At 38.0% G+C, this 13,571-nt stretch overlaps 1 protein-coding gene across 1 annotated transcript in view; it reads left to right on the top strand.

Moving 5' to 3' along the window:
* Window positions 1-13,571, top strand: part of LOC124158196 — a 48,357-nt gene that overhangs the window by 21,231 nt on the left and 13,555 nt on the right. The window lies entirely within an intron of this gene.

The raw sequence follows: 13,571 nt of genomic DNA, 5'->3' as shown, positions 1-13,571 counted from the left end.
AACGTCTAAGCCTCACTTCCTTAGAGAATCATACTCCATATGTAGCATATGATGAATTGTTTCCTTACTTCTATGCTTGTATTCTCAGATGTAAGAAGATTCATCTTTTTGTAGTAAGCCCTCTTCGCCAGCGCTATTCTACTATTTCTTTCTTGCTTCTTCCATCGTTGGTAATTCGGCTTCCCTGGTAAGAAAACGCTTTCACCTCTTCTAACTTTTGATCTCTTAGCTTAATGTTTGTCCTAGCCTCCTCTCTTTTGCTCCATACTAATATCTTAGTCTTCCTTTTGTTGATTTTCAACTGATATCTGGCCATATTCCTTTATATATTTGTCAAAGTCTTCTTAAAATTCTTCTCTGTCTCGGCTATGACTGCTATGTCGTCAGCGAATCGTAGCATACTATTTTCTCTCCGTTAATATTGACACCCAAAGCCTTCTCCTTACAATCACCTAAAATTATAAGGTTTTCTTCACCTCTTACCTGTTTGATTACTGCTGTGATATCTTCATAGACGTCTTTAACTTCTTCATCCTAGTAGTCCGTCGTAGGTATGTTAACATTTACCACTACGGTATCTACCGGCTTAGTCTCAAGCTTTACCATAATTATCCTTTTATTTAGCGCGGAACCTTTTTCCATGAATATCGATCGTATGATCCTTATCTTTTACATAATTAACGGAAGGAGGAATATTTCTCGCAGTTTTTCAAAGTAAATTAGTAAAGGCATTAGAAATAATTTATCCCCTACGAAATTAAAGCGGGCCAAATGTTGGCAAAGTCGAATCCATTAGTTCGTAATCAGACATAGCTTAGTCTCAAGAAGATACATTGAATGAATTACACACAATTTGTACGTTGAAGATGTTGTTATAACATTGAAATCTAGGTCACATTAACTTTTCTTATAATCGTGGAAAATTGCAAGTGTTTCTTTCAATATGGAAAAATTCCGCTCCATCACGTTTGAATCTTCGGATTTTATTTGTAAGTTGAATTAAGTATATGTTTTTATGTAGAGCGTTTTGAAAATCATTAATCATTCTACCAAATAAAGTTGTTAAGCATGGAACGGCAACTAAAAATTATCTACCGTGTAGTGGTTAGAGTTATTCGTAAAAGAGGATATTCTAGCGTCACATGCAAAAGTTTTTTGCTCTCACTCATACAAAGTACTACATTGAACAAGCAAATTTGTACGCAGTCACGCGCACGAGTGCATAGTTAAATACACTAGTGCATGGTTAAATAAGTATGATAATCGACACGAAAAAATCATTTGACTAACCTGGGATTCGAACCCGGATATCCCCGATGGCCGGTTAAATATGCTACCACTTATACCACGAAGCAAACTTTTTCCTTGAATATGAAATTCACTGACTCTTCAATGACTCTTTTCACTTGTGTCTAAGATTCGCCTAGAAAAAATTACTTGGTAATGTAACGGACCGGCAATCTGCGTTTGAATCGCGGCTAACATAAGCGAAATGTTTTTTTCGTGGCAAATAACAGTCTTGGTATACATGTATTCTCATTCATATTAAAAAATAGTGTAGTATAAGACCTAAAATTCCCTTCGAAATTAAAAAAATGGGAGACATGTTAAGTACAAGACCTAACTTCAATCCAGGGTTCCATCCCGGAAGGGTCATACAGTGTACTCGAGGGGTAGAGAAAAATTGATCGGGTAATACTCCTGAGAAATTTTAGTTTCTTCCCAATGACTACAACCGCTCTGCGGTGATGTTAGTATCATTCTAAACTGAAGAACTTTTAATGAAATTACATTTAGTTGTCATAAACTTCTAGACGTCTTATTATGCCTAATAATTTCAACAGTTAAATATAATGAGTCTACCTGATCCTGCGCACTAGTATTTTACATGAAGTGTTGCATATTTATATCGCAATGTGGTCGTTTACTCTGGCACGAAATCTTAATTTTAGTTAATAACTCGGTCGATGGATGGGTAAAAATAACTAACTACCTCGTTCAGTCATTCTCACAAAAATTAGCATTGAAAAATCGCGGAAGTTGCCGCCCACTTCTGAGAAAAGTTGCATTCATCATCAGAGTTTCGGTTCATTACGACCTGTAGTGAGAACAATTCATTGAGAGAATCAATCGCTCAGAAGAGTGTAAGCAGCACGTGAAACAGGTTGTTGGTGAGAGATATAACGCGAAGTTAGTTTGCATAACTTCACTCGAGCGAAATAAATATCCCACATTCGAGTTTTATCCGTGTGTAATGTTTGTTTTCTCGTCACTCCTGCTACACAAGTAAAATTCTTGTCTTATACTTGTAAAACTGGTTTGCAGGTTCATTGGATCTCGCGTATCTAATTTTTGCATACAACAAGCATATTTACGCAAATAGTTAGATAGATAGTTAAAGATTAAATTCGGTCATCTAGACGTCGTCGCTGTATTACATCGACCAAACATCAACCCCTGCTTAGTGATACGGTGGTTCAAGTTCAAATTCTTTCTTTTGGGTGACTCATGTAATGATTAATAATAGTAATTTTAATAAATAAGAATATTTTTATAAGAAAATAACTTTTCGAAGTTTTCTCCCTCGATTGCAAGTTATCGAGAAACATATATGTCGGAAATACGAGACAAATAAACCAACGTGATACTTTTCATATCGTGTTTTGATGACATAACGGTTACTTTTGAAAATATTTAGACACGAAATGAAGATATGCACGTTATATTACCTACTCGGTGAAATATTTATTCTTGGCTAGCGTCAGCAAGAACTTAAAAGGCAATGGTGCAACCTAGAATCTAATTGATAATGTGCAGTATATTCTCTGTATTCATCTTATTTTCAATGCTTGGTTACAAAAAATTAATATATTATAGTCACAGCCAATAAATTATCGAGAGGTAGGTACTTACTTTAAAGCAGTTTCTCCTTCTGTAGTGTAAAGAACATCTATTATTGCAGGTTTGTAATGACTAAAATGGTTAAAATAATTTGATAGTCTATTTCTTAGCTGCATCACGTTTTTACAGATTTTACGTGGATGAAAATACGTGTCTAAAGATATACTAACTGTTAATAATGTAGCACACTTAAAAAGGATTTATACATTCACCATTATTCCTAGTACTTCTTTTCCACCTTCCCACAAAAGATATGCTTCCTCTTTGATTTCCTTTCACTTTCCATGCATAAGAACAGAAAACTTGAAAACTCGCGCTAGCCCCGTTTCAAACATGCCGCTCGCAACACAAGAACACAGGGCTTCGGATAATAACGAAAAAAACTGTTGGCCTGCTGGGGCCCGACCACGGGTCAGACGGGCTTCTTAGGTCGAGGAAAGCATAGAGGAAAAAAAACAGATGTAGGGGACACAAGACACGATGGAGGGGAGGTAGTGAGAGAGACTGCTGTGGGGTGAGAAGCTCTTTCACCGAGAGTGGGGGATCATACAGCAGCGCCATGGAAGAAAAGATCGTAAGCGCTTGACGTTGAGAAAACACGCTCGGGAAATTGAGCTATAGTGTCGTTATTACAAATATTACATTGATGAAACGTATCTTATTTCCAAGAAGAAGGATGAATGTTCTCATTTCCCGAAAAAAAAATTCAAATCGCATTTTCTACGTGGTAGAATTACATCGAGAAAACAGGCGTTTTATTGTGTTTTTCAGCGCAAATAACTAATTAATAAATGCTTTTCAAATAATTTTTTTTCACTTGCCAATAACAATAATCTTAGCTTAAACCATATCCAAAACAAGTTCTCTCCAGAGTGTATAATAAGCGAGCAAATGGCGAGCAACCTGAAGTCTGCAGAGCCGTTTTTCGCGGAGGTATAGAACACCCTTAAGCCCTGGTTTATTTACCTAAGCTGTCCAACTTGTAACAACAAATTCAGAAATATCTCATATTAATAATCTAATATATTATCTCGGCCCATTTCTGCCCTTAGAGGCTTAACCCCGATTGATGCAATTACTTTACCCCTACATTCCCACCCCCGTTAGTACGACCATAGAGTAAGTATATACTTACTCTATGGTACGACGTATTTCCAGTCATGTTGAGTGTACAGAGTACACAGTGTAGCTTCTTAACACAACGCGGTCTAGACAAATGAATACTCAAACTAATGCCTTCTTTCCTTTTACAGCCGATCTCAGCAAATGGCACTTTAGTGATTCTTTGCTTGGACACCGTGACACATTGAAAATCATACAGTTATAATATCCGAAGACCATATCGTATCTAACACAAAACAACAGAAAATTTTTATACATTTTAAATTTTTGCAGCTTCCTAAGTTAATTTAAGATGGCTTTTTCAAGAGTGGTGCAATTGCATTCATTGGCATATCAACTTCTCGCTCATCTTATTTTGAGCATTCTCCGCATCATACGTTCGCCAACAAATGATAAAATCCTTTACGCTTTGGTACTCAATTTTTGGACCTGTTTGAATCCTGGACTTAAAATCATCCCTGCAACGGAATGGCGGTGAGTCATGCAACGGGCAGCGAAAAATGTTCATACCTTAAATTACTAACAGGAGTGAAACGTTGAGTTAAAAAAAAGAACGTTGTACCATCCAACAAGATGAATATTTAATATTTGGGATGGAAATTATGGTTAAAATTTGATTTTGAACACTTTGTCATGAGAACTAAGTGCTTGGAGTCATAAAAATTACAAAATTATACGATACCTACGCTCATTCTGCCTGAGACATTTTAATATGAATTTCATAGAGGATATTTATCCTTAGATTTGTTCCCAAATTTTTCGAAGCAGAAGGCAAGAAAAAAGATTTCCACGTTGAAGATCGCGACCAATGTAATCATATTTCCCCCTCTGGTGTCGTCCGATCCATTCCGTCGCTCTTTGCTTTTAGAGGCATCTAACGGCAGCTGCTTCCACTACTTACGCCTAAGCGTAGCCTCTCGAGTGGCTTCTATTCGAGATAGGAGGGAGGCAATGGGAGGGAGGGATCACGGAGGGACAACCTTTTTGGCATACCTGACACCAGTGCCACTGTTCCATCGACAACTTATAAAATAGAGACAACTCCGTGATAATCACAAATGAGGGGGAATTTCAAGAAAACTCTGAATACTAAAGACTGATGGTAAGACAAAATCAGCGGCGTAGCCAGGACTTTAGTTCTGGGAGAGTCCATAACCGTGGGGGAAAACTTTTGAAAAACAGGGTACTAAATTATGGGTTTTAAACTAATTTTAACACTTTCCATAATCGAAAAAAATTCATGTGTTGAAGAAATATGTTGTAAATTCGTGATCCTTCAATATTTTGTTTTCTTTCATGGAGAAAAATAATTTCGTTTTTATATTTTTATTGCGTATTTCGGGGGGGCGGTCCGTACCCCCCGGACCCTCCCCCCATGGCTACGCCACTGGGCACAATGCGAAACAACTATCATGGAGGTGCATAATAGTTATCACAGGTGCCGATTTAAATGAATGCTTCGAGGAAAATATGAACAGGAAATGAAATGTCACTATGCACCGCATACATTTCACTCTCAATGTTTCCCCTTCAAATTTAATTTTCGATTAACAGGCAAGTTCGCACTGCTAGTTTTGAGTAATTTACGCTTCAGCATGTAACATTGTTTTTATAATGAACCCGACCATTATCTGCTTCTGTTTCCACTACCAAAAATAAATGCGTCGTTGAATGAACTGTTCTGACACTTCTGACGCACGTCTATTTTTTTTAAAGAACTTTAGAGTGGTCGAAGAGATTTGTCAATGGGAAAACGCATCATACAGAATTAAAGATCACCTGCAATCTCTGATGTTCCCATTAATATTTCATATCAGAGATATTCGTGAGAGATATCGTTGAAGTTGTCCAGGCGAATGCACAGATTTTATCTTTAAGAGCACTAATCGAACAATATGCAACACATGTGAAGCCTTTTCGCCCTTGCTTGATCTCTGCCGGTCCGTGGACTGCCTGAAAACAGGTTATGTCGCTCAGGATACCAAGGACATACACTCTCCTAAATTTTCTGCGCAGGGAATATAATCGAAATCACAAATGTGGCTTAAACTTTAAGTCATTATTACCATTATTGATTGGAAAGATTGAACCAAGGAAAGATTCGTTTGAATAGATAACTTGGGTTCCAATTACCTCTTATTCAACTACTTCAACTCGCTCGCTCGGCGGCTTACTAGTGATCATCATTCCAGAGCGATTCCATCGATTGCATTTATACCTACAACGTGATTGCTATCACAAACATTTCCTCAATGAGCGAATATTATCTCGAATCTTAGCGTTTTCTGTCTCTTTTTCATTCCATCTTTTTATTGAGATGCCTTCTAATGCGACTCATTGGATAAAGTGAAAATTAAGTTTCCTTAGATTAACACAAAAAATTTCAGCCAATATTTTCCCTTCAAGTCAGGAGTTCAAGAAAGATATTAGAGTGATTCAGGAAAATTTAAATGAAACAGTAACTTCTTTGCAACGCAATGATGTCACACCAATCATATTAATTAATGCAACAACAAGAATGACTGCATAAAATATTTTTAAGCGGAATTCACGGTCAAATATACGTCGTTGAAATTACCAACTCCAGAAGATTTATATGATGACAGAAGACTTTACATTTCTTCTGTTAATCCACTTCCTTGTATGAAAACTGTAGGTAATCTCTTCACAGCTTTGCTCTCCCATCTTAATTATAAAAGTTAGACCCCCAAACGCACCTACACGTGTGAGTGTCAGGGTCATCAGCAAGCGTCATCGAAAACGAAGTTCTCCTGAAATTATTTATTGACAGCATCGTGTAAATGGCTCTCGACCATGATCTGATATCATTTCTTGGGAAATCGCTATTCCCCAATTCGTATTTCGCATGGCGAGATACATCTCCCAACAATCCTTGCTTAGTACAATATGACGGAGGGACCCAAAAGACCTCGATGGCCTAATAGACCACATGATAAATATCAATAACCGCTCTTTCACACTCAGTCCATTCTTTGACAAACACTGCGGAGAATCAACCTCCATCGGATAGGCGTACCAAGAATCAAAACCAAGATACTAGCTGTGGTCGTTCAAGTTGTAACTTTTTTGCACAGAAAAGGTTAATGAAACCAAAATTTTAAGGAAATTATGACAGCAATTTATTAGTTTTTATAATTATTTGCTTGAAAAAAATAATGATTTTTATTTTAGTTCCATGTCTTCTGCTAATATCTTTTTTCTTCAAAAGGAAAATTTTTTCATAGCTTTTGCTTTGAACAACATTTATTATTGCTTCAAAGGGGGGGAGGCAGTTGCCCCCACCTCCCCCCCCCCCCCGCTGGGTACGTCCACACTCCAAGGTGCACGGAATATGATATCCATTCATTGTCGATGATTAAATGAATGTGGTAATTATGAGGGGCTACATCTTGATCTAAATGCTACCCGGCAAGCCAACGCAAAAGGCGCGTGGCGGGTGTAGTTTGGACGTTTACAAGACAAATTGCACCATGGAGTGATTTGACCAGGGCCGGAAGTAGGAGTATGGTCAGGGAGGGTAAAGATCAGTTTGCCGCCCTCACTCCTCTGATCCCCCATCGCTTCCTCCCTCCCCCTTCCCCACCACTAAAATAAAATACATCCGTAAGCAATTTTTTTAGATTCGGTACCCAGTTGAAATTACACACAGTACGTTTGATTTTAAGACGTCTTATTGATACTATTGTTTAATTATCTGTTAAGTTAAAAGTAATTATTATATAATTTAATTAGAAAATTTAAATAACTTTTATAAATAAAATTTCGCCCCCTAAAATCTGCTGCCTGGGGCACGTGTCCCCTCTACCACGCCTTAATTCCGGTCCTAGGTTCGACCTCTTAGGTCCGCCGAGTACTTATTAAGATCCTTAATTTTTCGGAGGTAAAACGAAATTCCTATACCTAGCCGTTCGGCAAAATATCTCTCTTATTTTATTGTTTCCTTGGGGCCTGAAAAATATGATTAGGTTAAAAAATGATGTCCTCCGAATCACATTGAAAGATATCTGCTCTTAATTGCTCAAGCAATCGAATTGTAGTACGTAGACTGCGAGTTTAAAGTGGTTACCTGGTCAATTCATGTAAAACCTCTGTATTCTCCTCTCGTAATAATCTTTTATGAATCGTAAAATTGTGCTCTGTATTGAGCCCGTTTTACACGGGACACGTCATTGCACGATCTGACGTGTGTACCAGTGGCGCCGACTCCATGGGGCCTGAGGGGGCCCGAGCCCCCCCAAAAATTCGTTACAGATGTGAGGAAAAAATGTGTAAGGCTTGCCGATTTCCCCCGGAGTGTCCAGATATCGAGATTCGAGAGATCAGGGTTCTAATGTTGATCATATGACTCTTCTAAAATGCTTAAAAACTTAAAATTCACTACTTGTAAAATTTACCGGGGCAAGGTCCCCGGTTTGGCCCCCCCGCTATTTTTTGTAAGTCGGCACCCTTGGTGTATACGAAGACGCAGTCAAAATTGTGTCGTGTGAAACGGTGAATTGCTAAGATGCATGTGAGAATGCATGTTTGCGAGGAGGTGAAATAGCCCCGGCTCTAATTCTGAGCTCGCGTTCTCGCAGCTTCAACAAATGCTTTCAGTGCTAACCTGCGCAATGACGTGCCCCGTGTAAAACGGCCTTCATAATTTAGTTAATGGGCTAAATCTTCCTCCGCTGGGGCTGATATGATTGCCGCGATTTGAGATGCGGCCTGACAAGAGTCACGTATTATCTCTCTTTCTATGTAATATCCGATAACTTTCCTGTGACATGCTTGGCGAATCCTAGCATCCTTACGAATCTGCCATAAATATTTCATATGCGTGTTATATAAATGACAGACATATAAAAGTCAAGATATGGAATTGAAACACTCTTTTAGGGCTTGAAAGTTCAAGTTTAAAAAAATTCCATTTAATAACGCCGCAGTTTTCAAAAGGAGAACTGATATGACGGTTTTCAAATGTTAAACAATTTATACATTTTCCTGCCAAATGCAAAAATTATTCAAATAAAGTAAGCATTAAATAATATAAATGAGTATTGAGTAACTAACTGTAAAAATATGTACATAATTTATTTTTATCGGCAATAGATGTGGTTAGTGATGGAATTTTAAGATATTGAACCAGATTTTACTGGAAACCGGAAAATTACACTGGAAACATGGCACTCACATAATGTCCAAGAAAAATAACAAATATTAACGAAGGCTAATCTGCTAACAAATATAAACAAAGGCTAATCAAGTAGCAAAAATATAGAATTTAAATTAAACAACGGCTGCACAAGCTGCTTAATAACATCCCTTATGAAAACATGAAAAAAATTTGGTCGTTCTGCATAGGCGTACACCTCACAAAATGTACATAGCGTGCTCACGAGATGCATGAACTCGCGTACTCAGATGGGAGCCTCATAAAGAAAAGTTAACCACATTCGATAATCGTCAAACTTACAATTCCTAAAAAGATTGAGGGATTTATTTAAAAGTGGCCGCCTTAAAGTAGAAATTCACAAATAACTCCTTAACTCTCCGGTTTTGAAAAATCAAAAATAATGGGATTGTAGATTCAGACCTGAAATTGCAATTCGTTGAAAGAATTCGGCAAATGGGATTGAGAGATAAGTTACATCGAATAAAATGTTTCGCATTCGGCCATTTTCTTATGATTTCTACCCGGGATTAAAATTTCGTGACACAATTTTTCCACCCTGTATATATTGTGTTTCTAAACCCATTTTGTGCCCTCTTCTTTATATAATAAAATGATATTTTTGATATGTGTTTCTATTTATGTGATTTCTCGTAATGATGTGCTAGTATATTACATTTGTTTTCAGTATTATCTACGACAAAGAGCAATCAGGGAACTATCCGCCAAGTTTACCGGCTGGATCTTTCCGCATTCGGCGGACTGTTTACATGTATGAATTCACACATGTAAACAGATACATTAATGTATCTTTTCAATTTGAGAATAAAAAGAACCATCAAGCCATCATCGAACCATGCCAAGCCGAGGAGTAGCTGAGAAGGTGCGACCAGCTCGAGAGGAGAACGTGAGGTCTTAAAACCCACCCATTTAAAGTAATTTTTCGGGCCACCCGAACATCCTCGGTCCTAGCGTACTGTGCATACAATACTTACATCGACGTTTGAATTTTTTCACCGCTTGGCTAACAAGGGGAATACACGACCTTCGCGTCGCCGATCGAGCTCAAATTTTGCGAATCGGTAGTTTATGGGTACAAATGTAATATGCCGAAGCGAGACGACGCACCTCTCCTAAAATTCCGAGAAAAAAGCAATTAAAATCGTAGAAAATGAAGCTACGCTATATAAGCAGTTTTGAACGCCAATGTTTTTTTAAGTCCAGAGGATACGGCATCCGACTGTTAATGTGAAGGTAGCGAGTTCGATGCTAGCTCACGGATGTTTTTATGTGTTAATTTTTAAGATTTTTACTGTCTAAATTTTTAAAGTTCGTTTTCTTATCTTCGTTACTACTATGGAATATATTTTTAAAAGAGTTTATTTTTAATATTTAAATCGAATGGAACAGCTTGGGATTAGGGACTTAGGATGAAGGGTGTATAAAAACCCGGCGTCGGCATTAGCCTGCTCTTAACGAAAGGCGCCAAGGGGACCACGGCTTAACGTCCCATCCGCAGGACGGTGTACTGCACAACTAGTGTAATCCACATTACACGCAGGGATTGAATTTAGGAATGCCCCTTAATTCTTTACCGAGATTTGGATGTGGAAGGCCAGTACACTGCCTCACCACTCCAGTTAATCCTTTATTTGCAATTTTCAGGATGGAACTCATCATAAAGACATGCAAAGCAAAGTGATTTGCGGCACCACGAACAAGCAGAAAAGGAGGTTTTTCCACAACCGCAACGACTGCCCATAATTTTTTAAGGAAAACATACGTCATTCACATTTACGAAAAATTGTCTCGTGCCAGCGAGCTTTGAAGCAAACCATGCATATTTTAACATCCACTGGGCTGTCGCCCACTTGATAAACCTTGGCGTTCAAAACTGGTTATATAGCGTAGCTTCATTTTCTACGATTTTTAATTGCTTTTTTCTCGGAATTTTAGGAGAGGTGCGTCGTCTCGCTTCGGCATATTACATTTATACCCATAAACTACCGATTCGGAAAATTTGAGCTCGATCGGCGACCCGAAGGTCGTGTATTCCCCTTGTAAGTGAAATGTAATTATTGCAACTAGTTTATTCCGTCCTATCAAATAGATTGCATGCCTTGTAGTGTAGCCTACTAACCTATGTAAAAATTAATGCATGTTTCTTAATTCAATTATTATTTCTAACAGCATATAGTAGTATAGTTTGTTAGTATACGGGACGTTTTTTGGACGGTGTGGTTTGCATGTGGGAGTCCAAATGCATGCTGCATGCTGGTGATTGATCACCCCCTGCCAAACACCCTAGAGGTGGCTCGCAGGGTATTATGTAGATGTAGATGACAACATCATAAGAAGCGTGATTCACAGAAATCGCTTATGTTATTTTTAGCATCTAATTAACCAGAAATATGTAGACGTGTCCCTGGACTGAGGAGGATAATGTAGATGGCCTTTATTCACAAAGGAAGGCATTCCCAATGGACTAGATGGGTTTCGGCAAGCATCAGAGCCATACTGAGAGAGCTTCCAGAATTTCTACCTGTTTTTGCGGTCGTCCCTGCTCCCCCATACAAACCACTCCCCTCCATGTGGCTTTCCACGTCCTGCTGAAAGTAGCATATCCGCTCACGCTAAGCATTCTCACTCGATACACCGCGAATGCTACAAGCATTGCATCTCCGTACGAAAAACTGTGTTATGCACTCATCCAAAAGTGATCTCTTTGAAATTTCAAGCACTCTATACAAGTGAAAGGAAGGCCACTATGTTCGCCAACGTCTGAAACGGTTGTCTATCGATCAAAGTGAAATTTTTATTTGACCGAATGAGCGCTATTCGTAAGTTTTGCAGTTGCAGTTCAAATTTCAATTCATCTTGTATCAACTTGATTGAAATTACAATGTCTTTTCAATTATTTAAGGTGCAAGGCTAGGGTAAATCGAACATTCTACACCACTGGATACCAAAAATGTTGACAGTCATCAGGTATCGTCCACAATAAGCGGGACCATCACCATGAAGCAGGTAACTACTTTTATAAGAAGGCAATTCAATTACCTACGGTTAATACCTACAGTAGTAAATTAAACGATAAGAATCCATCGTTCTACACTACTATTCGTTATTTTGAATCTGTCCATCAATTGGTATTCCAATATAAATTAATAGGTAATTCACTTTAGAGTTACTGATAAAGACTACATTATCAAGAAAAGCCTGCAATGTCGTTCTGTTAGTCTTCAGATGTTTATACGAGAATCATTGAATTATTGCGCCCCAACTATATTTCCAAAATAAACTTGAATCTTTGTGACCTCACAGAGCAGACCAGTCGAGATAAATTTTAACGGAGCGGAATTTATCTCAAAAGTCAAAATACTATCTCCCAATTGCAATGATTCTTCGGGAAAAAACCGAGTAAATTAATAATACCAGCCTTTTTTACACACATACTGCCTCCTACAACGGGCAAACCTTTGATAATGTCAAAGTTACCTCTTCGCGAACCAACCTCAGTTGGAGTGGTAATCGCATGTATCTTTTGCTTAAAGAATTCAAATCCTAAATAGGTAGATTCTTTCAATTTTTATTCATTAGTTTTTTCCTAAAAATAAGATGCACTAAGAAACCACATACATTTTCTGGATAGTTTACAAAAAAATTTCCAATGCTGTGCGGATGCTTCCCTTTCGAATCAAATAAACTAGAATCAGATTTTCCATTAGTTTCAATTCAATATTCAACTGTTCGATTATCTGGATTTTGATTTGAATTTCCATTGAACTGTAATGTCCCGAGTCTGAAAGATTCTATTTATTTCATTTATACGCATATTTCCTCGTCCAATAACATTCAATCTGACATTTAAGTATGGCGTCCATCAGTGGCGGATCTATGGGGGCAAACCCCCCCTCCCCCTTGGGTATCCAATTAACACTAGATAAAATTGTAATTTTTTTTCGGACCCCCACTACTGCTGGTATATTAATTCCCACTTAGCCCCCCCCTTGTCCCTACTCTGGATCCGACACTGGCGTTCATTAATGATGTGCTCTTCGGTTGGATAAATCTACTCTCGGAGCGACTTTATAACAACGCAATGAATAAGTCTTTTGATTCAATTCGAAAGACTAAAATTATATTTTAGATTATATTCGATTCGAAATATTTATCGATTTTTCGCACCACTTCATTCGGTTTCAAATCGAAATGAAATAAAACCATTCGTAAAAATACAGTTGAAAAGTACATTATTTTAGATATTCTGGGTGAACTGAACGCAAATTCGTGCGTCGCGCTGAGTGATGTCTTATAATAACACCGACGATTCGAAAAACTACTTTTTCATATTCTGGGAGTGTTCTCAACACTG

This window comes from Ischnura elegans, chromosome 4 (genome assembly GCF_921293095.1).
Source record: "Ischnura elegans chromosome 4, ioIscEleg1.1, whole genome shotgun sequence".
In the NCBI taxonomy this organism is placed as follows: domain Eukaryota; kingdom Metazoa; phylum Arthropoda; class Insecta; order Odonata; family Coenagrionidae; genus Ischnura; species Ischnura elegans.
This window is presented reverse-complemented; position numbering and strand designations above follow the sequence as displayed.